General features: G+C 38.4%; 2 protein-coding genes across 3 annotated transcripts in view; one reads left to right on the top strand and one right to left on the bottom strand.

The window, feature by feature from the left end:
- LOC127877208 (thrombospondin-2-like) overlaps positions 1–4,780 on the top strand; it is a 74,170-nt gene extending 69,390 nt beyond the window's left edge. The window contains exon 6 of the mRNA XM_052422893.1: positions 4,529–4,780. The gene's annotated coding sequence lies outside the window, so the exon portion shown is untranslated. The remainder of the gene's footprint in view (positions 1–4,528) is intronic.
- LOC127877141 (SCO-spondin-like) overlaps positions 1–16,650 on the bottom strand; it is a 331,534-nt gene that overhangs the window by 145,991 nt on the left and 168,893 nt on the right. The window lies entirely within an intron of this gene.

The following is a 16,650-nucleotide window of genomic DNA, read 5'->3' as shown; positions in this document are numbered from 1 at the left end:
TGGGCTTAAAACTTGACCATGCAGATAGGTTTTAATTGCTTTCGAAGCAAAATGACTTCATCCATCTGGAACAACATGTCTGGTAAGCTGTAATGTCATCTTAGTCTTCTTATTCAAAAGACGTTTAAAACGATATAGCCTGGGTCCGGTTTAATAAGAGCGAATATGGTCGGGCGACTATGGTTGTACCAGCGAATTATCGTCGTGCGACGATAGCCGTGTTTAATGGAGAGCGACGGTCGTCAATCGACCGCGCGTTGTTCGACATATTCTCGAGCGACCGCAGTCCACCCCTCACACCACGACTGCTCGTCGCTTGACGCTTTGTCGGCATTCAAAACCCGTGCAAACTGAACGCAGATAGTTTCGAGTTTAATCATGGCAGCCTCCATGCGACTTGTTTATCGAATGCGAAGACATTTTCGAAGAGAGCAAGTTTTCAGAGATAGGTTGAATCCATTAGACATGTACAATGATGATGAACTTTTCCGTCGATTTCGCTTACCACGGAGAGAGCTGTTGGAGCTCATAGACACCTTTGCTGTAGATCTAGAATACGTTTCCGAAATTTATACAATATTGTTTCATCAATATGCGTATTTCCCACTCAATACACGGATGTCTCGAGCAAGGCAAAGTAATACATATACAGTAGTTTAGAAGAAATGCACTTACTTGATTTACCTTAATAACAATGGGATAAATATGTTTTTTGATGTTAAACGTCGCGTCATTTATTTTTTTCCCGGCTTATAAAGAGAATTATTAATACAAGAGAGGAGTGCAAACTTTTCACTGAAAGTTAAAGGTTAGTCCCACAGGAAGGCAATGCGCAAATAATCCCGGGTTTATGTGCACCAATATCATTCAATAAACTGCGCATTAAGGGCAACTTTCTTTGGAACTTATCTTGGCCTATAATTCGCAAATTGTACACGTAGGTTGAGATGAATTCAGTTGAAGGCACTGATTTTACATTCAACGTGTCCCGTTGACGCATTACTCTACATATGGTCCGTGCTCTGTAAAAAGGGAGTTTACCCGGTAATCCATGTGCGTAAAGTAGCGTCCAATATTAGCCTGTGTAGTCCGCACAGGCTAATCAGGGACAACACTGTGTGCCTAAAATAGACTTTTGTTAAGGAGGCACTTTCTTTAAACGAACAATATCATAAAATCGGAAAATATCATCCCTAATTAGCCTGTGCGGACTGCATAGGCTAATCTGGGACGACACTTTACGCACATGCATTTAACCCATTTTTGACAGAGTACGGCTCATATATATGCTGAACTATATAGAATGACAACATACATGTATATTGATAGCATTCTTTTAAAATTGTAAAAATACACCATGTTATAAAAATCGGCAATACTTATACCATACGCACAAATGATTTATACATGCAGTAAAGTGTAAAGTAAAATGGTGTCGATACTTAGTTACATGTGCACAACTTTAATGTTACTCCACCAATAGCTTCATCACTTCGTGTTTATATATAAGAAACAGTACCAATTTAATTTTGTAATAACAATATTGAATAAGTCATATAACCTACATCAATATTAATAATGAATAATGGCTTTTAAAAGAAAGAATTTGTGGTTACAACGAATGAAGGGAAAAACAGAAACAAATATCAACAAATAAAGGATAAGTATTTTCCCTCATGAATCATTACATCATTTTTGTAGGTTGCGAATTAAAATGATATATTGATAAAGACATCAATAATAAAATTAAATCACAAAAATAATGCTAAAAAAAACTCAGATTACTATATAAGTTTCGAGCCATCAATAACCAGACTAATATCTTAAATACAGACAAGATAAGTGTAAGTAAACTTTTTTGTAATACTGACAGATGCTTCAAATATTCATTTGATTAATCTCCTAGTACCGACAATACGAATTCATGACGTTTTTTTCAGATCAGATATGAAATATATCCTGTATAAAAATACCGTTTATTTTAGACAAAACAGCATGGTATCAATAAAGCAAATCTCAGATATGTTGACAGTATTATAAAATATGCAGGAACGAACTCCCCGAAATACAATTTTCTCGGCACCATGTACCTAGATTTATTAAGAAGAGTCCCATACATATTATTCGAGTATGTGTATAAAGTTGAAGTGAAATTTACAATGGAATATAAATAATTAACAAAACGATCATTGCCCAGATAAAGTGTCATAAGTTCAATCCTATAAAAGTGAAATATCAACCTTATTTAGATAGATTCTCATTAATATGAATTTTGCAGACGATAATGCAATGTATCAAAACTTTAAGTGCAATAATTATTGGGCAGATTTAGAAGCCAGATATAAAAGAACATTTTAACAAAAATGTCTCAGCATTACGTCCATAATCATTAGTGAATTCCAGAGCTGATTACAAACCCGTTATTTGGTTTTAAAGACTTCCGTAGACCTCCAGACTCCACAATGCAGTTTGTGCACGCGTTTTCCTCGATCTACGAGCATTATTCATTCGATCCTTCCTTCCGTCCGATTTGTCGAGCGCACCAATTCATATTGGTATATGGTGAATATTCATATAAATGTACGGTCTTTAGTACCAACATCTTGAAACTGCGTTGGCAAGTATGTTTGAGGTTCTGCAATTTTGACACGCAAAAGGACATTGTCCAGAGACGCGTGAACCATAGTAGTAGATTTTATTTCATTGCGTCAGATTTTGTATTTGAACATTGAACACTTAATGAATATTATTACAAACACACCTTTGACGAAGAATCCGCAAGGGAATTCTGTTTAAACAAATAATATCATATTATTTTAACAAATTTAAGATTTACTTTTCGTGATATCAGTTTTCGCACAATAAATAAAAAAATGTTGATGGCGGAAGTGATAATTTTCTAAAAATAGCGACTACAACGACCGCAGTCGACTGACCACACAGTCATGCGACCACAGTCGCGGCAAAATTCTCCGTGAACGCGACAATTTGTCAGTTGGCGGCCGACAACCGTCGGTCGACCGCAAGGTCGCGCGACTACAGTCGTGATTTGTTGTTTTTTATTAAACCGGACCCTGGTCTGCGTGGTTCAATGGCCAGTGTTCTGTGACATGTGGGAACGGAACTCTTATACGTGTACGTCACTGTTCCACGGGTCACACCGAGGATTGTGATGGAAACAGCAGAGAAGTGATTGACTGTCAGAAAATTCCGTGCAAAGGTAAACAACTATCTGGTGTTCATGATATTTAATCCATATGCAAAGATGGCATATATAAATGTCACAAATGAAATCCTTTACATACAGTCAACATTCTCTTTTTTAAATTGAAAAGTACATGCTTAACTATCAACAAGAATTTCAATTACAAAGTGTTTATGTATATATTACATTATTTACTTTAAAACTTTTGGTTTTAAATTATGATCCGGTTGATCAAATCAATAATAATACATTGATGTATGCATTCTTGGATCGTTTCAACGTTCATACATGTAGGCAACCATAAAATACAAATGAGTTTTAAAAGGTTTGGTTTTGTCAGTGGACGGTGTCTGGTCTTCCTGGTCACTATGGTCACAGTGTGACGTCACGTGTGAAGATGGTCACATATATCGAACAAGAATGTGTAGCAATCCAGCTCCCGCGTGTACGTCACTGCTCCACGGGTCACACAGAGGATTGTACCGGAAGTAGCAGCGAAGTGGTGGGCTGTCGAATGGCACCATGTGGGGGTAGGTATTTCAGCCGCTCAATTGCGAAGATTGACTTGTTATATCTCGATATGTGTTCATTTTTTGGCCTGAAGTAATATAAAAATATAGAACAACACAGAAATTATGCAACGTAATGTTTACAATGTAATCGGTTATACAATGTTTTTTTGAAAGACAATCGTTAATACTTTTGCTCATTCTGTAAGTTAATGGTTCCTGGTCTTTGTGGTCAACATGGTCGCAATGTGACGTCACATGTGAAGACGGTCACATACAACGAACAAAGACGTGTACCAATCCAGCTCCCGCCTTCGGAGGCCTGAACTGTTCCGGAGAGAGTCTGGAAACAAGCGCGTGCAAGCTTGCAAAATGTCCAAGTATGACTCATAATACATTTATTGGAACTGATCAAGAAAATGTCCCTAAGGTCTATTAAAGAATTAAACCACTAAATATCATACTAGTCGGTATAATACAGTAGGGAATATAAGTAGTATAATATTCAATTTATTTTATACTACATTTTTTAAACACAACACTTAAGCAATTATACTGAAAACAACGATCTCTTTTTAAATAATAACATTAACATACATCATTTGTTGCAAAAATACATGCAATATGTCAGACATCATTTATGCTTTCTGTTATTTTCTATCCTCGATATTGCAAATTGATAAATTAATAAAACGGGAAATGGATTTAAATGTGGGTGTTTAGGTACCTTTCAGAAAATCGTTTACAATTTTACTAATAACTAAACCAGACATGCATGTTTGTGCTTCTTAATTAAAAGCGTTTGAATGATCAGGTTGGAGCGAATGGTTCCTCGGCGATTGCTCGGTGACGTGTGGTGATGGCACCCTGTCACGTATGAGGATTTGTTCTTCCGGGCACGACGAGGACTGTCCGGGGTCTGCCCTCGACACCATGCCTTGCTCGCAGGGGCCCTGTTGACTATATGGGGCTCACCGAAAACAAATATGAAGACTGAATGCAACTACATGGTCAGATTTGAAATGTATTACTTGCACAAAATACAAATAAAATCATAATTATTGCAGAGTTATTTTCGTCATTGCTAGAGTAAAATATAAATGGCATCAGTAAATCGGTTTCTATAAACAGTTATTAGACATGTTCCTTGTGTTGCCCTGGACCAACATTGATCACAAGCGTCCGGTCTGTTGCTGTAATTGGCCGACGTAGCTATGATAAAAAAGTTTACATCACATTCCCTCCTTACTAATGCACACTTTGAGATGAGTTCAACATAATCTTTGCCATCTAATATAATAATAAAAACGCGGTCACTAGCTTAATGGTGGGTATATTTTCCACTATGTGCCAGTAATCTTTAATTGAATGTCAATTATATAATTTGAACGGAGATTTCGTTGGCTGTGTGTATATGTTGCATTTATGGTACTTTTCGTTTGACAAACACTACATATGGTCATTTGACTGTAATCAATATTGGCAATAACCGCATCAACAATCATCTCATTTTTATAAAACCTTGTATCTTGAAGAAATCTATTATGCGGTGTTAATGTCTTATCTTCTTTAAAAAATGGCCACAAGTGCATGGTATTATTCTGTTATTTTATGGCGAAACTGAACAATTTTAAGATACATTTTGTTGAAAATTACTACTTACAAATAAATGCAAAAATCTTTGTTGGATTATAATACACAAAAGTGTATTGAATGGTTCGTCTCTTTTAAAATATATAGCTACCATGGAATTGGAAAGGTGAAGATTTGAAGGCACTCACGTGCCTCTGTTTGTTTACAAGTCGGATGTTAGTCATAAATGTGTAAACACCAATTCATAGTGTACACCGAATAAGAAGACCAATTTCTTGTAAGCATCTAAATGCTGTTTTAATTTGATTTTAAATGAAAACGTGATGGAAAGTATGGCCATGAGGTTATGGCTTTGTATATTAAAAAAAACCTGTTTATGTTATTCTGAAATACAAAGTCGTAAACAATCATATTTGTCATTTGTATATAACATTACTTAAAGTACAAATAAAACAGCGTATCCTTAAAATTGTAGCGCGAGCCGCCGACTTCCTGAGGCCGCCACCGAGCGCTGTGTGCGCGACCTCAAACACACGATGTGCCTTCCGAAGTCCTCGGAAGGCTAACAATTTCGTTGAGTACAATAAACAGTGTAATTAATAATTTTCCTTAGGCTACCTGCCTTCTGATTATGAACTTAAAATAATCGAATCGCTTCAGATATATACAATGCGACCAAAGAGGGGACCGATGCCTTCGACGAACCCTCCGGATTCCGTGAAGCTACTGGCTTCGGCTTCCATGAAGTTACTAACTTCGGCTTACGTGAAGCTACTGGTTTCGGCTTTCTTGAACCTATTGACTTCGTGAAGCTACTGACTTCCAACGTTCTGAAGTCCACTCTACAATAAACAGGAACTCTGCAGACCGGGAAGCACCGTTGAATATTAACGTAAATACCCAACTGCTCCAGAATACTGTACCTTTCTCTTTAGATGTGATCCCGTTAGCATCCGCAAGAGAACTCCCCAACTTTGCCGATTTGCGCGTCTTTATATACTGGCGAACAGAGCGCCACGTAGCCAACGGAAAGACACGATCCGGAAACTACCGACGTTTCCGAATTACCTCCGCACTCTACGGAGGTTACCGATCAGCATTTCTCCTTCACTAACGTGTGTGTTTCAGAGTTTATTTACAGGTCCTACCGGCCTCTTCACGAGGTTACGGTAGCCCGACCTGCCCCTGTGACCTCTCAGGGAAAAAAGATTAATTTTAGAGCCAAAGTAGGTAAAATTTACCCCGGCTTCCCGGGTATTCGCCAAATACTTTAATTTTTAAAAGAGTTCCGTGCACGTTGGCCAATGAGACCTTAAGGTGCTATCTACATAAAGGTGGTGATGGGGTGCGGGTCCCGCCGAGTGTCCCGCACATTACTAATGTACAAGACACTCAACGCGACCCACATCCCAACACCACCCGGTACGTAAGACCCGGAACACACACACGTAACGCTCTCACACCCCCACTCATTACGGGTGGCGCGTATGAGAGTGCCACGCCCGTGTGTTACGGGTTCCTTGGTGGTGATCTGTGTATGGTTGTGTATAGTGTGGTATTTGATTGTTGTGCATTTGTCTGGAGCGGAAGAGGAGGTGTCTGTCAGTTATTTACGGTCGTCGGTCAGTCGTGAAGGGTTGTATATTGTTGCAGTTCCCAGATTGCAGAACCCGCCGCCCCCGCACAAGCGCACCCACGCCGAGCGAGCCCGAGCCCCCGCGCCCGCATACGGCCCCGGCCCGAGCACCCAACCGCTGGAGACCCCCGAGACAAGCACCCTCATCCACCCACTCGCTGCGCGCGACAACAAATCAGTCAAGAACCAACCATAGAGCCCCCCCAAAGCCCCACCCAGAGTCACCATCGTTCTTTCCCACCCGCCTGCCAAACATCCAGACCATGTATCAAGCTGGGATGTATTAATTTTGTAGTTATGTTGTATTTGCTATTATAATTCGATAGGTAAAGTAAATAAATGATTTAAAAACGCCGTTGATATATCATATGATTTATTTATGTTTGATATTAATTTGTAAAACTCATAGTATTATAGATTATGTCCTGTATTCTAGCTTTCATTTACCCAAGTGTGGTTGTTGTGCTCTCCGCCCCATGAGAGGTGTTAGTGGGGGTTCGAGCAGGATACAGGAAACGCCCCGATTCCAGAGGCGCCCCTGGTTCTTTTAAGTGCCCGGTGTATAGCACCGATACACTGCACCCCCGTTAAACGTCCCTCGCGGAGGACATATTAGACATAGTGTTAGTATTGGTACTTATATACATGTGTAGTTCTGCTGTCTTGTGCCATAACTTGCGGTAACGTGGGCTCTCTCTGTTGCTTTTTGGTATATAGTTTGAATGTTATTGCGAAGGGCAGGCTAGTTTTTGAAAGATCATGTATTTGATGATAGAAGAAGGGGACTATGTTTGTTTGATTGGGCCGAGATGACTAGTTCGTTGGGGGTAGACAATCTCTTTGTAAATTCTTTCTTATTGATGTGTTAAGTGTCTTGTGAGACTGTGGTGTTGTAAGGGCCAGACTAGTTTTGATAGGTCATTTATTTGATGAAAGAAGAGAGGGGCTGAGTTTGAGTAAATTTGGTATTAGGGAGAGCGCACACGTTAGTGTTTCTGGTTTTAAAAGCAAAGACAGCATTCCTATGCGTTTGTGTAATATGCCAGGTTAGTATCGTGGTCTGGTCTAGGGCATGTCGAGCTAAGGGTTCGATCCGGCTACATAGGAACATATAATGGTTAGTGTACAAATGAACTGCAAACAGTCATTCTTTTCAGTATCTTTCAAGAGGGACGGAATGTAGCGTCTCTCGCTGAGGACATATTAGTATATAGTGTTAGTATAGGTACATATACAGATCTGCTGCCTTGTGTCATAGTTTATAGTAGCTTGGGCACTCTCTGTTGCTAATTTGGGTATTGGTTGTATGTTGTTGTGAGGGTCAGACTAGATTTTTGACAGATCATGTACTAGATGATAGAAGAGAGGGACTGAGTGCGTGTAAAAGGACCAAGATGACTATTTTGTTGGTGCACGGAAGAAACCCCCTCCGGAAGAAACCCCCTTCGCTAAAAACGGCAGGGCGGAAGAAACCCCCTTTCATAGTTTGCATACGCGGAAGAAACCCCCTCGCTAGTTTTGCATAGGCGGAACAAACCCCCTTCGAGTTTTCAGACAGGCGGAATAAACCCCCTTCCATAGCGGAACAAACCCCCTTCCAGACGATTTAGTTACATTTAAACGCACGGTAATTGTTTACAGAAATTCACTTTCATTTTCAGAAAGTTCTCGGGAAGCACGTTTTTTTGCATGATTCAATTTTTTTTAAAAGACGAATGCTTCGGTTATTATAGGAAAATATGTACGAAATATCTTCGTCACTATCGGCTCTGGGCGCTAATTTTGTGTGTTTGTTATTTTTATCAATCAAGTACAAGTTAACGCATATAAAATGGTATAATCTCACTGAAACGCGTGCAAGACAAATTCACACGAGCATCTCATCATTAACAACTTGTGACCATACGGCCGGTACCTCTTTACTCAGCACATAACAGTTTGGAAATAGATATTCGCACCTGCATTTAATTATATAAAAGGTCCTTTAATGTAACGGCTATTGTGAATAATGATGAGAAGTTGTGTCATGATCGGCGCCTTTGCGGCTCGTGTGAAGTTATGTACAGTTTTTTAAATTACATTTGCTCGATTAATTGGTATGTATATATATACACATCGTTGGTATTTCGAATATATCAATAATGGAGATCATCAAGAACAACAAGGGTGGGCAGAGGTTGTGTTACTAGGGGTACTGCTACACGAAGAAAGCAAAGTCAGCGGTTAGCCAGCGTTGGGAGTGTGACCAACGGGGTTCACAGAAATGCCGTGCTTTTGCTACCACTGATCTAGAGGTAAGTAATATTATACCATGCACTTATACTCAAAAATAAATGAGTCTTTTACTACAAAACCCATGTATTGCGATTATTTTTATATAATATTAATTTTGCATAAAATTCCAATTCGTCACATCTGAGTATCGCTATATTAGTCATATTAACATTTTTAAAAAGGCTCGGACAAATGAATAAGTACTTGATATTATAAGTAGGGATGGCAACGAATACCGATTTCGGTATTCGAATATTCGGTCATCCTTCCGAACGAATATTCGGATATTCGGTCAACATCTGTTGGAAAAAAGTCAACTTTGTTTACCGTACCATTACTCCATGAATTCTACTTTCGTTTTTACCGGAAGTTCACCGGAAGTGACTAAATATTGACACAGCGTTGCCGTCTCTAATTCGAAGCTGATTTTGTTGATTACTTTTTATTGTTAAAATTGAATGACAAAAACTGTTTTTAAACTATTAATATCGTACATCAACAATAGAACGAGAAACATAATATTACATGACGACAAAATAATTACATGACAAAACAGTAAGATCTACATATAATTAAAGCTGAACTTAAACGAATTATGTACATAGCCACAACACACTTTGAACCTGTCAGTCTTTAAAAGTTGCCACGTTTAAAAGACACTTGGATCGACGACTTCTTATCGGATGATGTCGTGAAATACTTCCAAGCAGCGGAAGGCGTAGGTGGCATTTTGCTTGGACATATATTTACTTTATGCGTGAAGCAATTATAATATTTTCAATTAAATGAGGGTGAAATACCAAAAACATTTCTTTAAGTATAATACCTGATTGAATATTGAGTAATTTATTAATGTTTGGACCATACGATACGCAAATACTCATTAGAGGTTGAGTAAATTATTTTCTAAAAGCTTTTTTGTTTGGACAACGTGATTATAACCATACGATCTGTTTTGTTTTTCACACCAAGTCGGCTCTTTCTTTACTTATTTAATCTTTGATCATTTTAAATGTAATTCGAGTTATTAGATCAAGACGGGTCGGTGTTGTAATTGCCATACGGTCTTATTTGTTTTTTTACACAAAGTTGGCTTTTCCTTTACTCATTTAATCTTTGATAATTTTAAATGTAATTCGAGTCATTAGATCAAGTACAGGTTGGTGTTTTGATTGCCGACGCGATTTGCACCTATCATAATTTTGAGACAAAGTGCCTTGCTTTAAGCGGGATTTATGACCGGTATACTGTCATCACCATAGCGACGCATTATCGCGCCTACCGGAATAAACATTATGACACGAGGAACAACTTTTTTGACAATGTTTGAATCAAATTTTTACGAATACAAAGTCTTTGAAATTACTCGATTTGTTATTTTTTCTTCCGAATATTTGATTCGGAAAGCAGTATCCGAATATTCGGTCCGGGACCGAATATTCGGATATTCGGATATTCGTTGACATCCCTAATTATAAGTAAAACGATTGACCTGTTTCATCGATATGTATGCTTTATGTTTCAGCTCACCTTAGTGAAGTCAGTGACAGAGCACACCCATGCCGCCGACATGTTCAAGGGAAAGACTTAATACTTAGGAAGGGGGTTTATTCCGCCTGTCTGAAAACACGAAGGGGGTTTATTCCGCCTGTCTGAAAACTCGAAGGGGGTTTGTTCCGCGTATGCAAAACTAGCGAGGGGGTTTCTTCCGCGTTTGCAAACTATGAAAGGGGGTTTCTTCCGCCCTGCCGTTTTTAGCGAAGGGGGTTTCTTCCGAAGGGGGTTTATTCCGGTAATCCAGTAAAGCGCTCACTCTCCTAATAACAAACTACCATATCCACAGTCCATCTCTTCTATCATCAAATAAATGATCTATCAAAAACAAAGCCTGGCCCTCACAACACCACAGTGCCACAGGCAATCACCTCAGAAAGAAGAGTTTTGTGGGCTTTGACAATTTCGAGATTTTCTTTCTTCTTTCTGAGGTGATTGTCTGTGGCACTGTGGTGTTGTGAGGGCCAGGCTTTGTTTTTGATAGATCATTTATTTGATGATAGAAGAGATGGACTGTGGATATGGTAGTTTGTTATTAGGAGAGTGAGCGCTTTACTGGTTCTGGTTATGTATGATATCAGAAGCAGCAGTTCTATGTGTTATTGTGGCTATTACAATGGTTAGTAAATAAATGGACTGCAATAATTTCTTCACATCTGTACACTGAGAAACAAATATAATAATTATCATCACTTTTCTTTTGTTGGTAATCTTGGATGGGTCGTGTCGACAGAGCCACAGTGCGAGGGGGGGGGGGCGCCTCACCACCCCAGCCGACACGCTCCATCCAACATTTTTTAATATAATGCATATATAAGATACATGGTTGTGATATCTACATCTAAAGGGGTTGTACTGAAGGTTTCTCTACTGAGTTACCTGAGTGCGCACTTAATGCGGCTTCCGTCTCTGTGCGGAAGTGTAGTGTCTGCGTGCTTTCCCCACTACCGTCGTCGTCGGCTGCTGCGTGCTGGGTGCAGCGGAAAAAATTAAAATAACGAGGACCAGCACAGGGGGGAGGGTCTCGCGGAACCCGGATACTGTTAGCCCGATTTTTTGGTTTACAAGGGGGGGGGAATTTTAGATTTGTCCATATCGTTACATAGTGGTTACAGATGTTCGTTTTTATTTTTATCAAGCGTACCTATCCGTCATTGATTCTGATAGCGTGCCCTTAGGGTTAAATTGCGTCTATGTTGTAAGGTCGCGGTTGTTAACGAGACAGGCGGCCGATGCATTTCATGATTTGGTTGACAGTTATATTCGGTACCGTAATCCCGTCCGTCGTTTTATTAAGAGAGTGTTGTTGTTGTTTTACTGGGTTAAAATGTGTAGCTTGTCAGCCCTTTCCCATCCGTGGCGTCGTCACAGGGCACAGACCAGGGGGCCCCACTGACACACAGGTGTGACCCGTTGGCTATGCCCTGCGACGGAGTAACTATAGGTCGGTTGTCATATCCGCGTTGTGCTCAGGCCGTGATAATACCGTAGGTTCACTCTGTGCGGGCCCGGGCGAGCGGCCCTATTGACACACAGAAGTGACCAGTCATCCGTGCCCGCCCAGAGGGCCCCTTTATGGCTATAGTCCACGGACGGGGTCCGGCAGACAGGGTAAATGTTATGTAGTTACCTAGATGTGTTTTTAGTCCGGCACCGGGACGCGCTTTATTCGCACTTTTGAAAGTTACGCGACTTGTTTATACGCATATTTTTACTATTTCGGATAAGCCTAAGGAAGATAATTTATGCAAGGAGATTCTGGTTTGGTTAGTATGTCCTACTGTATCGCTTTATTTTATAGATTAAGTGCAGGTATGAATCTAGTTTTAGCCTTAATTTTAACAGAATAGATTTTGTGACGCTAAATGGTTGAAGTTTCGAGCGTTTGTGGGGTATTTCCATGTTTTATATTGCAAGGGTGGTAATTCTAAACCTGTTAATGTTCCAAAATGAGTCTTTTTTTTCTTATATTTGTGTCTGTTTTCAAGTTGGTGGTGGGTTGAAAAATAAATTACTATTAGTATTAAGTAAAAATGGCTATTGGTACAGAAATAAGGTGTTCATATAATTGTTCGTTTAATGCGAATTGCCTTATATCTTGTTTTTGCAAGGGAGATAATTGAATTACGCAAAAATCGTAAAAATAGTCCTTTCCGTACATATTTATGTTTGTTTTGCAATATATATGGGAATTAAAGCTTAAGTTACTATTAGTATGGGGACGAAGAGATATTGTTACGGATATATGATGTCTGTATAAAATCTTGGGATAAATCGAAATATATATATATACTATTATAATATTTTCTTGCGGCGTCCCCCGCATCACCGCGGCGTCCCACTCGGGACTCCCGCCTTCAGCAGCCACAAGGGTCTACGGTCCAATATTCAGGTTGCTAGGGGAACAATTTATCTAGTTTAATTATATTGTAATATTTATAATATTTAGATTGCTAAGGAAACAATGTATCTTGTGTATTTAACCTGTAATATTTATATTTTATTTTAATAAGGCATACGCAGTGGAAGCTCGCTTAGCGGAGTATTTTAACTGTTTGTCTAATGTGCGATGTAATTAGTGTATTTATATTTTATTGAGATATCCCGTATCTCGCAGAAATGTAAAAACATGTTGTCTTATAACGGATCCGATCTTGTTCGGGGGCATTAACAGTAGACGGCGATCAATTTTAACAGAGATATTGTTATATGCTGCTATTATACGTGCACTTAGTTCTAGTCTTTGGGCCGCGTGTTAAGGGCATATGAAGAATAAATGTTCGAAGGTGTCTGGGACACTGCATTTGGGGCACAGAACAGTTTCGTAGCTATCACCGTGTAACCTAGTCACCCCTTAGCGCATACGCGTATATGCCCTATCTTCTTGCTTAATGGGGCTATAGATATGGATCTTATGGCTGGGGTTAGTGATAAGTGGTAAATCATGCTCAGTGCAGTATTTTGACCATTTGTAGTCCTGTTCAATACTAAACATTGAGATCACATTTATGCGTAATAATAAAACTTACTCCACTGGACATGAATTACAATGCGGCTTAAGGTCTTAGATAAGTCATCGATCAATCGCCAGCCTAACGACGACTACAAAATTGTCTGCAATAAGTCGTACTTGATCTCCGACAAGTCGGCGACGAATTAATGATGAAATGACTGTTTTAATCAACAAATCATGATAAACCTGATAGTTTCGTTGTTAAAATGCAATGTTTTTTTGTGTATTGATTTTGTATAAATTAAATATTTGAAGCAAATCTAATGGTAAAAAATATGTTACCGCAGCTACGATATATGCTCATACTCATTGAACAACATTTTTTATTGAACATTGTATCAAAATAACATAATTATTGCTCTATTGGCAATCCCAGCCATTCAATGTTCAGTGTTCTCTATTCACTTGATTAAGGAGGAAACTCTTGCAGTACTTGATATTTGGAAGTGAACGAGAGTATGTTATATCTACTGATGGGACAGTATCAGTGTGGGTTTCTTGATATACATTGTACAGGAGTGTTATACATGTAAGTATGTGAACTTATACGGAAAGAGTAGTGATCATGGATTCATTATAACAGCATTATATACGATGTTAATAGGTGATGCAACATGGACAAATTGGATCGAATGGTCTGCATGTGACGCCGCTGCATGTAATGTCGAGGGGACGAGGAATCGTACTCGACAGTGCTTTGTACTGAACCCGAATGTCCAAGCGAATTGTTATGGCGGTGACTCGATACAATTACAGAAGTGCACACAATCTTGTTTGGGTAAATTTTATTTTATTCTCAGCAGAAAGCTTTTTAAATCAGCTCATATGTAAATAGTATATAGAGGAGACATTATTCTACAAAAGTATTGATCATTTTGGTTGGTTGGTTGCTAAGTATGTAACTGGGCATAATAGTTTTTTGAAAGTGACAATATCAAACGACAGCTACAGCCAGGATTCATAAAGTAGAAATTTCAAAAATGCAACTTTAGAAACGCTCTTATTTTTCAATGTGTCACAACATTTCTCCATACATAATCTGTTATATAATTGTTTTATTACATTATCTATTTGCATGAAATACTTTACACTGGCTTTATCATTTTTATATGGAATAGACACACTGCAAAAAAAGACCACATCCACAAACACACAAGTCATAACACTAACAAAAAAGATCATTATGTATTGACATCACTGTGCTACTAAATAGTATGATGCAGCTTTTCTTGATTTTGAGAAAAAAATCCACAGGAATCCAGATGGGTTCAGAGAAACACCTTCGTCGGTTTTCAGAGGCTCGCGGAAACGCATTGATTTCTTCTAGTTTTATATAGACTTTTTTCAACTTAATACGACTAAACATGTTTTGCAAAACATTTGGTTGTATTTACCATACATTCTTAAATAATCAACTTCAATACAATTGCTTAACATGTTATTTTCATAGACCATGAAGGAAATTACGGACTCCATAATGAAATTAAACTCTTTATCAATGATTCATTGTCTAAAAACAAAATGTCTTCATTGTCATTATTGGTAAGTTCTTGTCTCATCCAATTAAAATAAACAACGTAACTTCACCCTAGACTTTTGTTTATTTCATTTTGAATCTTAGTGCTTTTGTTAGCAAAGCTTTATTTTTACAGAAGAATCCTTAAAAGAAAATTTAAAAAAAGACGTCAGCAATGCTGAACGGCATACATCTTTTAAATGAAAGCTGCTGTAATTTTGCAATGATTGCATTTATTGTTTTCTTTCCATTTGCTGTTGAGGAATCATAGAGGGTCATTATATACAAACAGGAATACCATAAAATAATGTATGACATTATGATGGTTTTTGCATGTAAAGGAATATTGTTAATGATTAAATTGTGCATTTAAAACTACATTATACATTTTGTTAATCCTTTCAAAACAAATCATGAACAATAAAATCTGTTTAACTGAGCATAATGAAACTCAACATCAATCAAATCAGGCCTCTAAAATATGAAACCTGGATATTACAACGGAGCGTTGATAAGATCAAATAATTCTTTGAACTGATTTGTTGCATTTTGGGGATTTTTAGCGACCGTAAAATATGATGCTTTTGAAAAAGATGTTATTTGATACGATTTTATCTGATCAAAACAAGCACTGTAGAAAGAAGTTTAATTACTCAGCAATCTTTAGAGAATTTCATATATTTGAAAGGATCTGCATAGGAGGGCATTTGGACGCTTTCAAATTGTTAACGGGCTCAGCGTTGCGACTTGCAATTTCTTCCTCACTCGAGCACTGTTTCCTCTCAACCCGCTGATCATTTGTTTATGTATAAATCTCTAAAGATATTAGCGTTTAGGCATTCTCTGAGTGCAGTCCAGTCCAACCTGTCCCAACGACCACCTTTTAATAGAGACCACCTGTCTATAAAGACCACAACGATTTCCTCCCGAACGATTTCACTATATATTGTACCTGCGAATAAAGCCCACCTGCGACCATTCCCAAATGTCCATTTTGATACCTAACAAAGACCACTTCAGTCATAACAATCAACAATTTCGTAACTTTCAATAACAAAAACGGCCACCATGACGCTGTGATAGTCACGTGATCAACATCTAACCAGTAGACTCGTCGGTCGCTATGGAGATACATGTATTGGCAAGTGAAAGTTTACTGCACTCGATAGCAGTTGTTAGTTTACTTAACACACATTGCTAATTGGTAGCCGCCTGCTTCTTTTATGCATTTATCAGTTTGTCGAAAGTGCAAGAAGTTGCCTTTGTATTTTAGTGACTCGGGATTAATGTACTAAATACCGAAAATATCAAAAAAAAGTTTGGGGCTTTCATCAACTCATTAAGGAAATT

The sequence above is a fragment of the Dreissena polymorpha genome, chromosome 1, assembly GCF_020536995.1.
Source record: "Dreissena polymorpha isolate Duluth1 chromosome 1, UMN_Dpol_1.0, whole genome shotgun sequence".
Taxonomy (NCBI): domain Eukaryota; kingdom Metazoa; phylum Mollusca; class Bivalvia; order Myida; family Dreissenidae; genus Dreissena; species Dreissena polymorpha.
This window is presented reverse-complemented; position numbering and strand designations above follow the sequence as displayed.